This window comes from Phyllostomus hastatus, unplaced genomic scaffold (genome assembly GCF_019186645.2).
Source record: "Phyllostomus hastatus isolate PE091 unplaced genomic scaffold, TTU_PhHast_1.1 phas_contig_62, whole genome shotgun sequence".
In the NCBI taxonomy this organism is placed as follows: domain Eukaryota; kingdom Metazoa; phylum Chordata; class Mammalia; order Chiroptera; family Phyllostomidae; genus Phyllostomus; species Phyllostomus hastatus.
Window position 1 is genome coordinate 20309144 of NW_025333921.1, and position 15538 is coordinate 20324681.

Genomic DNA, 15538 nt, shown 5'->3' on the forward strand with positions numbered 1-15538 from the left:
AGTATTCCAAGTCATGAAAGGCAAGGACCTACATCCCAGATTGCTCTATCCAGCAAAGCTTTCATTTAGAATGGAAGGGCAGATAAAGTGCTTCCCAAATAAGGTCAAGTTAAAGGAGTTCATCATCACCAAGCCCTTACTATATGAAACATTAAAGGGACTTATCTAAGAAAAAGAAGATAAAAAACATATATAGTAAAATGACAGCAAACTCACAATTATTAACAACCACACCTAAAACAAAAACAAACTAAGCAAACGACTAGAACAGGAATAGAACCACAGAAATGGGGATCACATGGAGGGTTAGCAACTAGGGAGTGGGAGGGGCAGAGAGGGGGAAAAAGTACAGAGAATAAGCAGCATAGATTGTAGGTAGAAAATAGGGGGAGGGCAAGAATAGAATGGGAAATGTAGAAGCTAAAGAACTTATGACACATGGACATGAACTAAAGGGGGGAATGTGGGTAGGAGAGGGTGCGCAAGGTGGAGAGGAATGAAGGGGGCTAATGGGACAACTGTAATAGCATAATTAATAAAATACAGTTTAAAAAAATCCCCAATAAATAAAACTATATGAAAGGACAAAAAAAAATTATTTTTTGGTTACAGTCAACAAATAGTATATTAGTTTCAGGTGTACAACATAGTGCATAAGCATTTATATACCTGTGAAATGATGACCCCAGTAGGTCTAAGTGCCCATTCGATAACATACATAATAACTACAATGTTCTTAACTATATTCCCTATGCTTTACATATTGTACCTATTTTTATACTTGACATTTTGTTGTTTTTAATCCCTTTACCTTTTTCATTCATTCTCCCAACTCTCCTCCCATCTGGTGACCATCTATTTGTTCTTTGTATCTATGAGTTTCTTCATATTGTTTTTTTGGACTCCATATATAAGTGAAATCATATGGTTGTCTTTCTCTGTTTTACATATTTCACTTAGCGTAATACCCTCTAGGTCTATCCATGTTGTCACAATTAGCAATATTTTGTTCTTTTTATGGCTGAGTAATATTCCATTGTATGTACCAATCTTCCTGATCCATTCATCTATTGGTGGACACTTAGGTTGCTTCCCCTCACCTCTTCACTCATTCACCCACCCACTCCTCCTATCTTGCAATCATCAAAATGCTCTCTGTATCCATGATTTGTCTCTGTTTTAATTTTCTTTGTTTTTTAGATTCAGTTGTTGATGGATTTGCATTTTTTGCGATTTTATTGTTCATAGTTTTGATCTTTTTCTTAAGTGTCTTTAATATTTTATATAATAATGGTTTGGTGATAATGAACTGCTTTAGTTTTTTCTGGTTTGGAAAGCTCTATCTGCGCTTCGATTCTAAATGATAACTTTGCTGGATAGAGTAATCTTGGCTGTCGTTCCCTGCTTTTCAAGACTTTGAATACTTCTTGCCAATCCCTTCTAGCCTGCAAAGTTTCTTTTGAGAACTCAGCTGACAGTCTTATGGGAACTCCCCTGTAGTTAATTAACTGTGTTTCTCTTGCTTCTTTTAAGATTTTCTTTTTATCTTTAACCTTTGGCTTTTTAATTATGATTTGGAGTGGGCCTCTTTGCATCCATCTTGTTTGGGACTTCCTGTGTTTCCTGGCTTGCATGTATATTTCCTTCACCAAATTAGGGAAGTTTTTTTTCATTATTTTTTCAAATAGATTCCCAATTTCTGATTCTTTCTCTCTACCTGCTGGTACCCCTATGATTCAAATGTTGTAATGCTTGAAGTTGTTTCAGAGGCTGATTATACTATCCTCATGTCTTTGGACTTTTTTTTTGTTCTCATTGTTTTGATTAGTTGTTTCCTACTCTCTTAGGTTCCAAGTCACTGATTTGATTCTTGGGTTCATCCATTCTACTGTTGTTTTCCTATAAGTTGTTCTTTATTTCAGTTAGTGTATCCTTTGTTTCTGACTGGATCTTTTTTTATGCTGCAGAGGTCCTTACTAAGTTCCTTGAGCATCCTTATAAGCAATGTTTTGAGCTCTGTGTCCAACAGATTGCTTATCTGCATTTAGTTTATGTCTTTTTTCTGGAGTTTTAATGTGTTGTTTCATTTGGGCCATGTTCCTTTGTCCCCTTGTTTTGGCAGCCTCCCTGTGTTTGTTTCTATGTATTAGGTAGAGCTGCTTTGACTCTGTGTCTTGGTAGTGTGGCCTGATGTAGTAGGTGTTCTGTAGGGTCCAGTGGCACAGCCTTCCCTATAACCAAGCTGGGTACTCAAGGTGCAGCCAGCTGAGTACTGTGTGCTGAGTATATCCTCCTCTTGTAGTTGGGTCTTGGTTGCTGTTGGCAGATCAATGTGAGGGATTTTCCCAGGCTAGTCTGCTGCAAGGATTGGCTGTGACCACATATCACCAGCTTCCGCCATGCATGGAGGATCAGCTGTGCAGGGGCATGGTGGTGGTGCTGTGAAGTGGTTTGTAGCTGTCCACTGGGTGTGCTGTTCCTGGGGTTTCCTGGGTGGTGCAGGCCCAGTTCAGCCCCCACCTGTGTTTTGCCCCTGGTTTTACATTAGAACTCTAAAGTAAAATTAATTGGAGTGTTTGCTATGAGAATAAATTCAATTTAAAATGGCAGTTTTCTTAAAGTGGGTAAATATTAGGAAATCTGATGGTCTTTGATTTTCCCTGGTTACTACAGAGTTATGCCTTTCTTCATTTTTCGACTGATATAGCATTTTTACATAGCAACTATACTGGGAAAAAAAATGTATCTAGTCCAGAAAAGTTCTTGTACATGTTCTTTAAATAAGGATGTCTCTGTAGGTTCGGAAAGATGGTAAATCCCAATGAAGTGATCTGCCTTATATATATTTTTAAATGCACTTGAGATCGTGACGATTGCTTTCATTCCTAGAGACTTGGCAGTTGATTTCTGTTGAGTAATCTGGACTCAGAATAGTTTTCTAAGGGGCTGTCTGGTTGAGAATGAAGAAGTAGGTTCTGAAGAGCTGCTGGAATGAGAATACTTGAGTAGCCTGATAATAAATGGTTGAACATTGTAGAGCCATTAACATCTCAAGTCATAGAGAAGATTCTGTCCCTTGTGACAGAATCAAGTCTCCTGGAGGAGAGTGAAGCTGGTTTTGACCGTCAGATGAAAGACCTACAACCAGGGCTATCTCATTCATGAGTACTTATTCATAACGAAAACCATTTTAGAGATGATTGTATTATGGGAGAAACTCCCAGAAACTTGGTTGTTCACACTGACACAGTAAAGAATTACAGGCCAGTGAGCCTACTAGCATGCAAGCAAAGTTTATTAATACTGAGTTCTAATAGGAAAGCAAAGCAAGGGTGGCAAAAGTAGGGTGGCCAGAGGCAAAAGAGCCAAGAGAGGGTCCTTTGTTTTGAGGACTTACATAGTTAGCAGGGTAGGGAAGAAGTTACATTTTGATTGTCAGGTAAAGGTGCCAGCTTCCCAGGAGAGACATGACTACCTAAAGGTAGGTGTGAGTAAGGGTCTGTTACCCCAAATCCTTATCTTGCTCCAGACTCTATTTGCTTATTATGTATATGTGGTGGGAGGCAGGCAGTTAACTAAAGTTGTCTTAAGAGTTTTTTTCTTCAGGCACTGTAGTCCCCCACTCCTCCCTTCCAGGCCTGGGGATAAATATACAATCTCAACGTTTTCTTTTCCCAGTTAGTGGAGATGATACACACAGACTTTCAAGAGTCCCCCCCACCCCCCATTATTGCAGTTTCACTTGTTCGGAACACCTGGCAGCCTTATTGGACCAGGCTCAGGATTACTGGGTCAGTGGGTGAGCTTTTGCTTTTAGCCTCCTGTATTAAGTTCTTTGTTAGATGGTAATGATGAGTGCCCTGCCTTTATTTCCCCTCTGGCTGCTCACTCTAACTGTTATATCTGCAGTATTTAATTTTTATTTCAATAAATTATAAGATAATGAAGATTAAGCCCAAGCTCTTTTAAATGATTTTCTTTCAATTTATAAGGTTTTAGTCTTTCTGTGATCCAAAATATGTGCTATATTAAGATATTAGAGCAATATTTCTCTTCTACCTTACTTATGTCTGTATGTTGTACAATTTTTAGATTATTGATGGAAAATGGTCAATCTCTGATGTTCCTTCTGTAGTAAATGAGCCGCTTCATCATTTATACTACTCCAGCCTCGTTATTTGCTTATTGATATCATACTGACAGAAAATTGGATGATTTAATGGAAACCTATAAAATATATCAGTAGAAAAGGAAATTTGCTGAAAACATATTACTTCTTGATTGCCTTGATTGTTGTTTTTTTTTCCAGTCTAGTAAGAACTATAACTACTTTTGTTAGTGGAAAAATGATACCAGAATGTTACCGATGACTGGACCTTGGTTCAGCAATCTTGATACTTGAGTTCTGGCCAGGAAAGAATTCAGGTCTAAGACTCAAATATAAGCAAAAGTTTATTTAGGAAGTTAAAGGGGTAGGAGAAATAAGCCATAGAAGAAGTGAGCCAGCTGGGTTGCATGGGCTTAGAAAATAGGCTACATAGACAAAAGGAGGGCCCTTGGAATGTAGGACAAAGAAAGCAAGGATATATGTACCTGGGGGAAGGAGATGGGGAAAGGTTCTGGCTTGCTTCAGAGAGAATGCATGCTGTGAAAGAAGGAGGTTGGAAAAGGCACAAGTGTGCTGGGGAGAGGGGTGTGTGGATAGAGGCATGGTGGGAGGGGAGGAGGGAGAGAAAGAGGGGAGCCTCTCCAAGTCATTTGTCTTAAGGGCTTTTATCCACTTTCTAAAGTTGGGGACCCTAGGGGTGGTTTCAGGGAAGATCTCTATAGAATTTTCATTAGTTTTCCACGTGTTTCCTTTCAGGGTCTGTTCTCTACTGATTGTTCTGTGCCTGTGCAGGGGATCATTAGTTACTTCAGCTGGTCCTGAGGCAGCCATGGTGTCACCCTACCTGGCCTTGTTACCTTTTTGAGCCTGGAGCTGAAACACAACTGAAGCCTAGATGTTATCTGTAGTTTGACCTAACCTCTGTCTCTGTGGTCAGTGGACCTGAGGCTTTGTTTCAAAATACTAAGAGTATTTGATGAAGGTCAGGGCCTCATGTCCTGAAGACTTTGTGCTTAAGGGAGTAGTTGTGCAAACACTTGTATGGGAGTCATGTAAAGCTATTCTCTGTCATCTTTGTTCCTCCTCTATGGGGTCTACCATATGACTAGTGAGTGACATGCCTAGGAGAGGCATGGGGAGGGTCCAAATCCCATGACCAGTGATATGAAAGGTCAGGGGGTCTAAACCTCATAACCAGCTATATGTTAGAGGAGAAAGGTTACCCTGGGCACAAGTTCCTTGTTTTTCCAGTTTTGCCTCTTGTTAGGCACCTTGGGCTTTTCACCCGGGTGACCTCCCATACCTGACCTATAGTCCTTGCTCTGTTGACACCTAATTGCCTACTGTACTTTGAGGTGCATCAGAAGCATCCAAACTACTTTTTTTTTTCTTTTTAACCACGCACTTATGCAGCTCTGTCTTGTAGCCTTTCAAGGCCAAGCAAGTTCACAAGGGATTTGGGCAGACAGAATAAAATCCACAGAACCATAGGGATGTCTGACATGCCTTTATTCTGGGGTGGCATGATCCTCACATGCTGCAAGCCACATATCACACTGTAGGAAGTCCCAACTCCCTAGTACACTAAATGCATACAAAGCTGGCAGGGTGGAAAGATAGTACATCGCAAAGTGTGATTCTGTGCATTCAGGCCCATGTTCAAGGTTATGTGAATAATGCTTATCATAGTTGCCCAGACATCCAGCTGAGAGAGCCTAATTGTCTTCATTTTCCCTACAAGCTCCTAAACCAAATACATGAAATTAAAGGAAGGTAAGGGCTGCAGAGTTGTTTAGTTTATGCCTTTTTGATGCTACATTTACTAGTGTCCAAAAGTGAATGGGCAACAGAAAGGCTGTGAAAACTTAAAAATAAAGGTGTTTGGGTGCCAGTTCAGATCCGCTGGTTTAGAATCTGTGGAGATATAACTCATACAACTGTATTTTGAAAAAGATCACGGATTGTGACAGGCACTAAAGGTTGAGAACTGCAGACATTTAGGAAACTTTAAAAGAAGCCTAGACTCTGGAGTTAGATCTGAGTCCAGAGTCCAGATCTGCCAAGATCTAGGTGGATGAATTTGGACCTAGGCTTATGACTAAATTACTTAATCTCTCTGAACTTCAATTTCCTTATCTATAAAGTAGGAATAGTAATACTTTATAAGGTATTTTAGGGGATTAAAGTGGGTAATAGAAAGAAAGTTCTTGATATCCACTTTATTATTCTACTGATGTGGAGTTCCTCAGTTTTCATATTGAGTTGTGAAGAGTGAGGTTTTTCTCACAGTAACTCTATATGTATCCAAAAGAATATTTATGCAGAATTTTCTCCAGCTGTCTTTTAATTATGTTACTGGCAGTATTTAGCTAGAAAGGGGGAGCTAAAGGATCTAGACATGGAGATTAGTAAACTGGGAAGCATAATAGGCCGGCTTGCTAGCCAGGAAGCTACAGCTTCACACCCCAGAAGACTGCAGCATCATGTTCCATCAAGGAGAATAACACCCCTCCTTTCCTCAGTCCTGTACCAAAGTACCAGGTGGGAGCACCAGAAGGCAGGTACCTGTGTAAACAGAAGTCAAAATGGCATAGGGGGAGAGTTTGGAAGATGATGTCGGGGTAGGAGGGAGCAGATTCCACTTCCCCTTACATACGGGACAAAATCCTAGCTGATCTATGGAGTAAAAGAGCAAACACCCAACAGTACCTCAGCATATATGAAAATAAGACCAAAAATTGTACCAGACACTGAAAAAACAGACGGTAAGGAGAGTGCTTCAGGACAATAAGGTCCCAGGGACCAACACGGGGACCAGGGCAGCTGCAGCCCCAGGTCTGATGTGCCAGGTCTGCCGTAGAGTCCTTGGGAGAGAGGCGGGTCAGCTGCTCCCTCCCTGGCCAAACAAGGTCTGAGCAGCACTGGGAGAGACCTGGTTGCTTGAAATCGAAGAGAGGGGCATAAGGACTAAGTGGCAAACACACAGGGACTGCGAGCACAGACGGAGTATGTGGACTCCGGCAGAGTTGAGAGTTGTGCAGTGATGGGCCCTGACCCCAATACTCCCTGGTCTGGCTGGAGAATTGGGCTGTGGGAAAAGCCAGGCCACTGTACGGACCAGTATGCTTGAGTAGGAGGAATTTCTCAAAAAGGAAAAGTAAAAATAGAGACACTGTTTGGGGAATTTTCCTGCAGCAATCGCTCTGGCCTCCCTATGACCCACCTGTGCAGCGATCCCGAGGTTTCACACAAGGTTGTCGGAAGACCCTGCACGCCGCCATAGCACTGGGAAGAGTGTGCACCTGTGGGACCAAGGCAGCCTGACTGAGTGCATGTGCCCACACCCCAGCCCACACCCAAGGTGCCGGAGAGAGGCACCAGGATAGCTTTGGGAGCATGAGGCTGACTGAGTACAGATCTATGATTGGGAAGGAAGAAAAGCCATACCAATCACTCCTCACCCTGCTGCAGTGAGGAAGAAAAACTGGTTTGACCACTTTGAAACCAAGATGCTTTTTTATTTTATTTTTATTTTTTTTAATAATTTTTAATTTTTAAATTTTTATTATTTCTTTATCTTTCAATTCCTTTTTCCTCTCCTTCTTGCTTGTTGTATTCCTTTCTTTCCAATTTTATCTCTTCTTCCGCCTTTTTTTTTTAATAATTAAAAGTGAGACCAAAAAAAACCTGGAACTGGGAAAACACTAGAGTTGGACCCAAAGAAGGGGCATCACAACAGGGAGACAGACAAATTTCACTTTGCTATTAAAGCGCACGTGCAAGTTATTGCATATTTGTATTATGAGTATTTTCTCATTCTTACATCTTTTACTTTAATAATATTTTTGTATTCCTCTTCTTTCTGTACAGTCTTCTTTGCTTGGCTGGTTATATTGTATCATTTGACAGGGTTCCTCTGAACTCTCTTTCATAGTGTATTGCTAATTTGCTGTCCTTCACTTCACTTGTGTCCCATTAGCACACGACTCAAGGTCCTATACTCCCTATTCTCATTATCCAAATGAAATAGATTCTGTCATATGATTGTTGCTCTAATATTATTATAAATAGGTGTCCCATACAGTTGTAAATACTCCACACCACTCCTCCCAGATCTTAGCCCACTTCAGCGTTTCCTGAACTCTATTACTGTAGTGGTTAACTCTATTCTCTCACACACCACACCTATTTACTATCCTTTACTCTCACTTTACCTCAGAATCTGACCTCCCACAACCTCACTGCTTTCTAGATCCAACTCACAATCCTTCCCTCTCCAACAAGAGTCTTACCTTCTTTCCATCTTTTCTAAAAAGTGGCTAGTTGGGTGGAAGATCATGGGTAACACTATACATAGCCAAAGGATCTCCTATGTCTTCTCTACTGGCTGATAATGTAAATATCACAGAATACTCTCTTGCTGTCTTAAACCATTTTGCCTTCCGCCTCCAACTGATCACAAAAAAAAGTAGGTGGAACCTGTGAACAGCAGGATACCCATGGGAAGAGGAAACCTAACAACAAAGGAACCACCAAGAGATAACAAGAGAAGAAGGCAAAGGAGGGAGTGGAAACCACACAAACCTCAATCCAGGACCTCTCTGGAAATAAAACTAAATAGTGGAGAAAATACCCAGTACAAGCAAATGAACAAGAGCAAGAGAGAATCCTCAAAACTTTGTACAAACAGAAGAACCAGCTTCAGCACAACCTGCCCTCAACAGCAAAACAAAATACAAGAGATGGTGGACAGAGTGACCCTCAGTTAACCAGCTGGTGGGAGGGACCCACCAAAGAAAGATCCAACAATAATCAAAACCCAAAGACAAACACAGAACCAACTCAAACATCAGCCCAAGACCAGTGAGCTTAGGAGATCAAGGAGACTGCACCACTGAATCTCACAGATCTCCTACCATAGAGGTTCACACCGTAAACCCAGGGAGCAAGAACAGATAAATTCAAGAAGCTGGGGCTAACAAGAAGAGTCTCACAAACAATGGAAAGACACAGAAACAATCCCCAAATGAGAGGAAAGGAGGAAGCCTCAGAAAGAATGCTAAAAGAAATAGAGGCAACTCAACTATCCAATATTAAGTTCAAACCAGTGGTTACCAGGAAGCTCAATGAGCTCACAATATATTACCTCAAAGTACTGGGAAACTACAATGAACTCACTGCAAACTATATCAACATGAAAAAGGAAATAGAAACTATCAATAAGAGCCAAGAGGAAATGAAGAATACAATTTCTGAACTAAAGAACACAGTAGAAGGAATCAAAAGCAGGATTGATGAAGCACAAGATCGGATCAGCGAGCTAAAGGACAAAGTACAAGAAAACACCCAGAAAGAGCAAGAAAAGGAAAAGAGGCTCAGAAAGAATGAAGAGGGATTAAGAGAAATGCAAGCCAGTATGAGACGTAACAATATCTGTATAATAGGGATATCAGAAGGAGAAGAAGGAAAGCAAGGGATAGAAAACCTATTTGAAAAAGTAATGATGGAAAACTTCCCTAATTTGATGAGAGAAAAAGTCACACAAATCCAGGAAACACAGAGAGTTCCAATCAAGAAGAACCCAAAGAGACTTACTTCAAGACATATCATAATTAAAATGGCAAAATACCAAAACAAAGAGAAAATCTTAAAAGCAGCAAGGGAGAAACAGGAAGAAACATACAAGGGAGCTCCAGTAAGGCTAGTAGCTGACTTCTCAATGGAAATGCTCTAAGCCAGAAGAGAATGGCAAGAAATATTCCAAGTAATGAGAACCAGAGGCCTGCAACTGAGGCTACTTTACCCAGCAATGCTCTCAATCAAGATAGAAGGCCAAATAAGAAGCTTCCCAGATAAAAGAAGTCTAAAAGAATACACTTCCACCAAACCACCTCTCTAAGAAATGCTAAAGGGACTGCTTTAAGGGAAGGAAGGAAAAGAGAGAGAAAGAGGAACACAGGTACAAAAATGGCAATGAATAAGTACCTATCAATAATCACCTTAAATGCAAATAGATTAGATGCTCCAGTGAAAAGATATAGAAGAGCTGAATGGATAAGAAAGCATGACCCACACATATGCTGCCTACAAGAGACCCACCTTGGGACAAAAGGCCTATATAGACTGAAAGTGAAGAGATGGAAACAAATATTCCAAGCAAATGGACAGGAAAAAAAAAGCTGAGTTAGCAGTACTCATGTCAGACAAAATAGACTTCAAATAAAGGGCCATAAAGAGAGACCCAGAGTTTACTTTATAATACTCAAGGGAAGAATCCACCAAGAAGAAATAAACGTAAATATATATGTACCCTACATAGGAGCACCAGAATACATAAAGAAAATCTTAGAGGACTTCAAGAAAGATATTGATAGCAACACAATTATAGTGGGGGTTTTTAACACCCCACCGTCAAAACTGGACAGATCTTCCAAACAAAATATCAACAAAGATACTGAGGCATTGAACAATGCCCTAGATGAAATGGACTTGACTGATATATATAGAGAGAACCCTTCATCCCAAAGAAGCAAAATACGCATTCTTTTCAAATGCACATGGAACATTTTCAAAGATAGACCATGTGATAGTACACAAAAGAAGCCTCAACAAATTCAAGAAAATTGAAATCATACCAAGCACTTTCTCCAACCACAAGGGACTAAAACTAGAAACCAACCCCAAGGGAAAAAACCAAAACACTCAAAATCATGGAGATTGAATAGCACGCTGTTAAACAATGAATGAGTCAAGAATGAAATTAGGGAAGAAATCAAAAAGTTTTTGGAAACAAATGAAAATGAACACACAACAGTCTAAAACTTATGGGACACAGTGAAGGCAGTCCTGAGAGGGAAGTTCATAGTGATACAGGCCTACCTAAAAAAGACAGAACCATTACAAACAAACAACCTAACCCTACACCTACAAGAACTCGAACAACAACAAAGACAGCCCAGAGCAAACAGAAGGAAGGAAATAAGATCAGAGCAGAATTAAATGACATAGAGACTAAAAGCACAATTCTAAGGATCAATGAATCCTGGATCTGGTTCTTTGAAAATATAAACAAAATCGACAAACCTTCAAGCAGACTCATTAAGAAAAAAAGAGAGAGGACCCAAATAGACACAATCAGAAATGAAAGAGGACAGATTATAACTTACACCACAGTAACACAAAGGATTGTAAGAAATTACTATGAAGAACTGTATGCCAAGAAATTTGAAAACCTAGGTGAAATGGACAAATTTCTAGAAAATATAATCTTCCAAAACTCAATGAAGAAGAAGCAGAAGGCCGGAGCAGACCAATAACAGCAGATGAAATGGAAGCAGTAGTCAAAAAAGTCTTCACACACAAAAATCTGGGACCAGATGGTTTCACAGGAGAATTCTACAAAGCACTTAAGAAAGAGCTAACCCGTATCCTTCACATACCAGCCCAAAAAATCCAAAATGATGGAAGACTCCCAAACCGTTTTTATGAGGCCAGCATCATCCTAATCCCAAAACCAGATAAAGACACAACAAAGAAAGAAAACCTCAGGCCAGTATCACTGATGAACATAGACCCTAATATCCTCAAGAAATTATTGGCAAACTGCATTCAACAATATATTGAAAAGATCATACACCATGACCAAGTGGGATTCATCCGAGGGATGCAAGAGTGGTTCAATATTCGCAAAGCAGTAAATGTAATACATCACATAAACAAAAGCAAAGACAAAAATCACATGATCATATCAATAGATGTGGGAAAAGCATTTGATAAGGTATAGTACCCGTTCATGATAAAAACACTCAGCAAAATGGGGATGGAGGGAGTATTCCTCAACATAATAAAGGCCATATATGAAAGACCTACAGCCAACATCATACTCAATGGGCAAAAACTAAAATATTTTCCAAGATCAGGACCAACACAAGGTTATTTACTTTCACCACTTCTACTCAATATAGTATTGGAAGTTTTAGCCACAGAGATCAGACAAGATAAGGAAATAAAAGGCCTCCAAATCAGAAAGGAAGAAACAAAATTGCCATTGTTCGCAGATCACATGATATTGTACATAGAAAATCCTATCAACTCCACCAATAAAACTGCTCGACCTAACAAATGAATTTGGCAAAAACAGTGGGATACAAAATCAATATCCAGAGATCAAAGGCATTCTTGTGTTCCAACAATGAAACAGCAGAAACAGAAATCAACAAAAAAAAATCCCATTTGATATAGCAAAAAGAAAAATAAAATATCTAGGAATAAACCTAAGCAAGGAGGTCAAAGGCCTGTGTGCTGAAAACCACACATCACTGAAAGAAATTAAGGAAGACACAAACAAATGGAAACATATTCCATTTTACTGGATCAGAAGAATTAACATCATTAAAATGTCCATACTTCCCAAAGCAATTTACAGTTTCAGTGCAATACCTATTAAGTACCAATGGCATATTTCACAGACATAGAACAAACACTTCAAAAATTTGTATGGAACCATAAATGACCCCATATAGCTGCTGCAATTTTGAGAAGGAAGACTAAAGTAGGAGGGATCACAATACCTGATGCTAAACTATATTACAAGGCCACTATAATGGAAACAGCCTGGTACTAGCATAAAAACAGGCACATAGACCAATGGAACAGAACAGAGAGCCCAGAAATAAACCCAAGTCTCTATAGTCAATTATATTCAACAAAGGGGGCAACAACATAAAATGGAGTAACAATAACCTCTTCAACAAATGGTGGTGGGAGAACTGGACAGCTATGTGCAAAAAAATAAAACTCGAGCACCAACTTACACCATACACAAAAATAAATTCAAGGTGGATAAAAGACTTAAATATAACCCGTGACACCATTAAAGTTCTAGAGGAGAACATGGGTAGGAAAATCTCATATTTCACACAGAAACATTTTACTGACATGTCCCCTAGAGTAAGGGACATAAAGGAAAGAACAAATGGGACCTCTTTAAAATAAAAAGCTTTTGCACAGCTAAAGATACAGTATCAAAATAAAAAGAGAACCAACTGTACGGGAAAACATATTTGCCAATGATACCTCAGACAAGGGTTTAATCTTCAAAATACATAAAGAACTCACATGACTCCACTCTAAGAAGAGAAGCAACCCAATTAAAAAATGGGCAAGGGATTTGAACAGACACTTCTCCAAGGAGGACGTACAGAGGATCCAGAGATACAAGAAAAGGTGCTCGGTATCGCCATCTATCAAAGAAATGCAAATTAAAACCACAATTAGATACCATTTCACACCAGTCAGAATGGCCATCATAAACAAAGCAACAAACAACAAGTGTTGGGGAGGTGGTGGAGAAAAGGTCATCCTAGTGCACTGTTGGTGGGATTGCAGACTGGTATAACTACTGTGGGGAACAGTGTGGAATTTTCTAAGCAAAGTAAAAATGGTTCTTTTCACCACGCAATTCCACTGCTAGGATTATATCCTAAGAACCTAAACATTGCAATGTTCATACCAGCAGAATTTACAATAACCAAGTGTTGGAAGCAACCTAGTTGCCCATCATTAAATGTATGGATCAAAAAACTGTGGTATATTTACATGATGGAATTCTATGCAGCAGAAAGAAAAAGAAAGAAGGAGGTCCTACTTTTTGGGACAGCATGGATGGAAGTGGAAAGCATTATGCTAAGCAATGTAAGCCAGGCAATGAAAGACAAATACCATATGATCTCACCTTTAACAGGAACCTAAAGAACAAAACAAAGAAAGAAGCAAAATATAACCAAAGACACTTAAATAGAGAACAGGCTGACAATGATCAGGGGTGGGGGGGGAGGGAATTTCAGGGGAGAAAGGGGAAGGGTTTACAGGAGCAAGCATAAAAGACAAGTGCACAAAAACTAGTAGGGGAGTGGAAATGGGAGAGAGGTGGGGAGAGCTTCGGGGATGGGCTTGCATGGGAGTATAAGACAGAAAACTTCTTGAACAATTAAAATTAAAAAAAAATGAAAAAAATATACAAGAAAATTATTGGCTTCCTTAAAAAAAAATGGCATAGGGGAAGGTATGTTGCTGGACCAGAGATGCCTGTCTGGTTAGCCTAAGGAAAGAAGCAATTGGTTGGCAAGTGGACCTACCCAAGAGCAGGCAGAAAGTTGGGGAAATTGATTGGTCATGTTGAGAAAGCCCCACAACCAAGTTAATATAATCCCAGAGGAACAAAGAATCAGCTTCTCTCCCCCTCTCTCCCCTACCCCTGTGACCCACTGTCATCCTGTGCGTTTGCATGTTGTTTTTCCATGGCTATGTGGCCCTAGTAGCCACATGGCTTATGGCCATGCAACTCTATATGCAGGCTCCAGGAGGATGCTTTAAATGGAAACACACTAGGCTAGCCGTATGCTGGACTGGACTAGACTTTAGTATGGAGGAGAAACTCTGGACAATGGCATTTATCCTGGCTTTACTGAAGATAAGATTGGACTTTGTTTCTTGGTGAGATGGAAGGAAATGGAACATTGGGAATTTAGGAGGGCAACCCCCTTAATTGTTCATCGTCAATAAACCATACCAGAGCCACTTCCTCCTGTGTGGGGAAATTTTTTTATTAGATACTATAAGAGCCCCACTTACACCTGTAAGAGATGGTGTTTCACTGTTAACAATTAGATTTACCTTGGGCTTTTAACTTTCTTCCCAGTTTGTATTTAGGTTACTTAGAAAATAATGGTAAAGAAAATAAGTAGCATCTATTTTCAGTTTCCTCGCATCCTCTGGAGTTGCCAATTATTTCTGGTTCCAACGTTGTCCATTGTCTTATTTTAAACACAGGTATATTGGTATATTATGAACTTGGGGCATAAACTTGTTAGTTACAAAACTGTGGAACAATTTTTTTTTCAATGAATGGGGATGCCTAATTCTTTGTATTGGCAACTCTCTCATATGCTTATATGGTTGATCTCTGTGAATTTGTAAAGGATAATAAAGATTCCTTTTGAAACATCTGAGGTCAATTTAACTGACAATGTAGTGGTGAAAAACTAAAAGAGAAAGGTGGAGAGATACTGTTCTGTTCCTGGTATCTTTCTGTCTGCATAACATTACCTGACAGAATTAAAAGAAAGTATTGAGTTGTCTTTTTTTCTTTGTTAAGGATTGATCAGATACTCAGAACATAATGCTAAGCATAAATAGTTAATGTGCATGAACTTTGCCAAGCATTCAACAAGGCTATGGCTGGCTGTTTTCTCTCATGAAGTGTACAATCACCATGGCTTCCCAGTGAAGGGCCTCCTTTTTTTTGCTCAATTGGTTTCATCTTTATAGAAAGCAGTAAATGTATTAAATGTTTCGAATTTAAACATTGCAAGAGCTGGAGATTATATAACATCATGCTTGTTGTAGCCCTTCTACTTCTTGTATTTCTAA

At 39.6% G+C, this 15538-nt stretch overlaps 1 protein-coding gene and 1 non-coding gene across 2 annotated transcripts in view; one reads left to right on the top strand and one right to left on the bottom strand.

The window, feature by feature from the left end:
- PEAK1 (pseudopodium enriched atypical kinase 1) overlaps positions 1-15538 on the top strand; it is a 179297-nt gene that overhangs the window by 12810 nt on the left and 150949 nt on the right. The gene's annotated exons all lie outside the window — the stretch shown is intronic.
- Positions 5833-5965, bottom strand: LOC123825360. Its single transcript, XR_006786896.1, has one exon. It is a non-coding gene; the product is annotated as a small nucleolar RNA SNORA13 (small nucleolar RNA).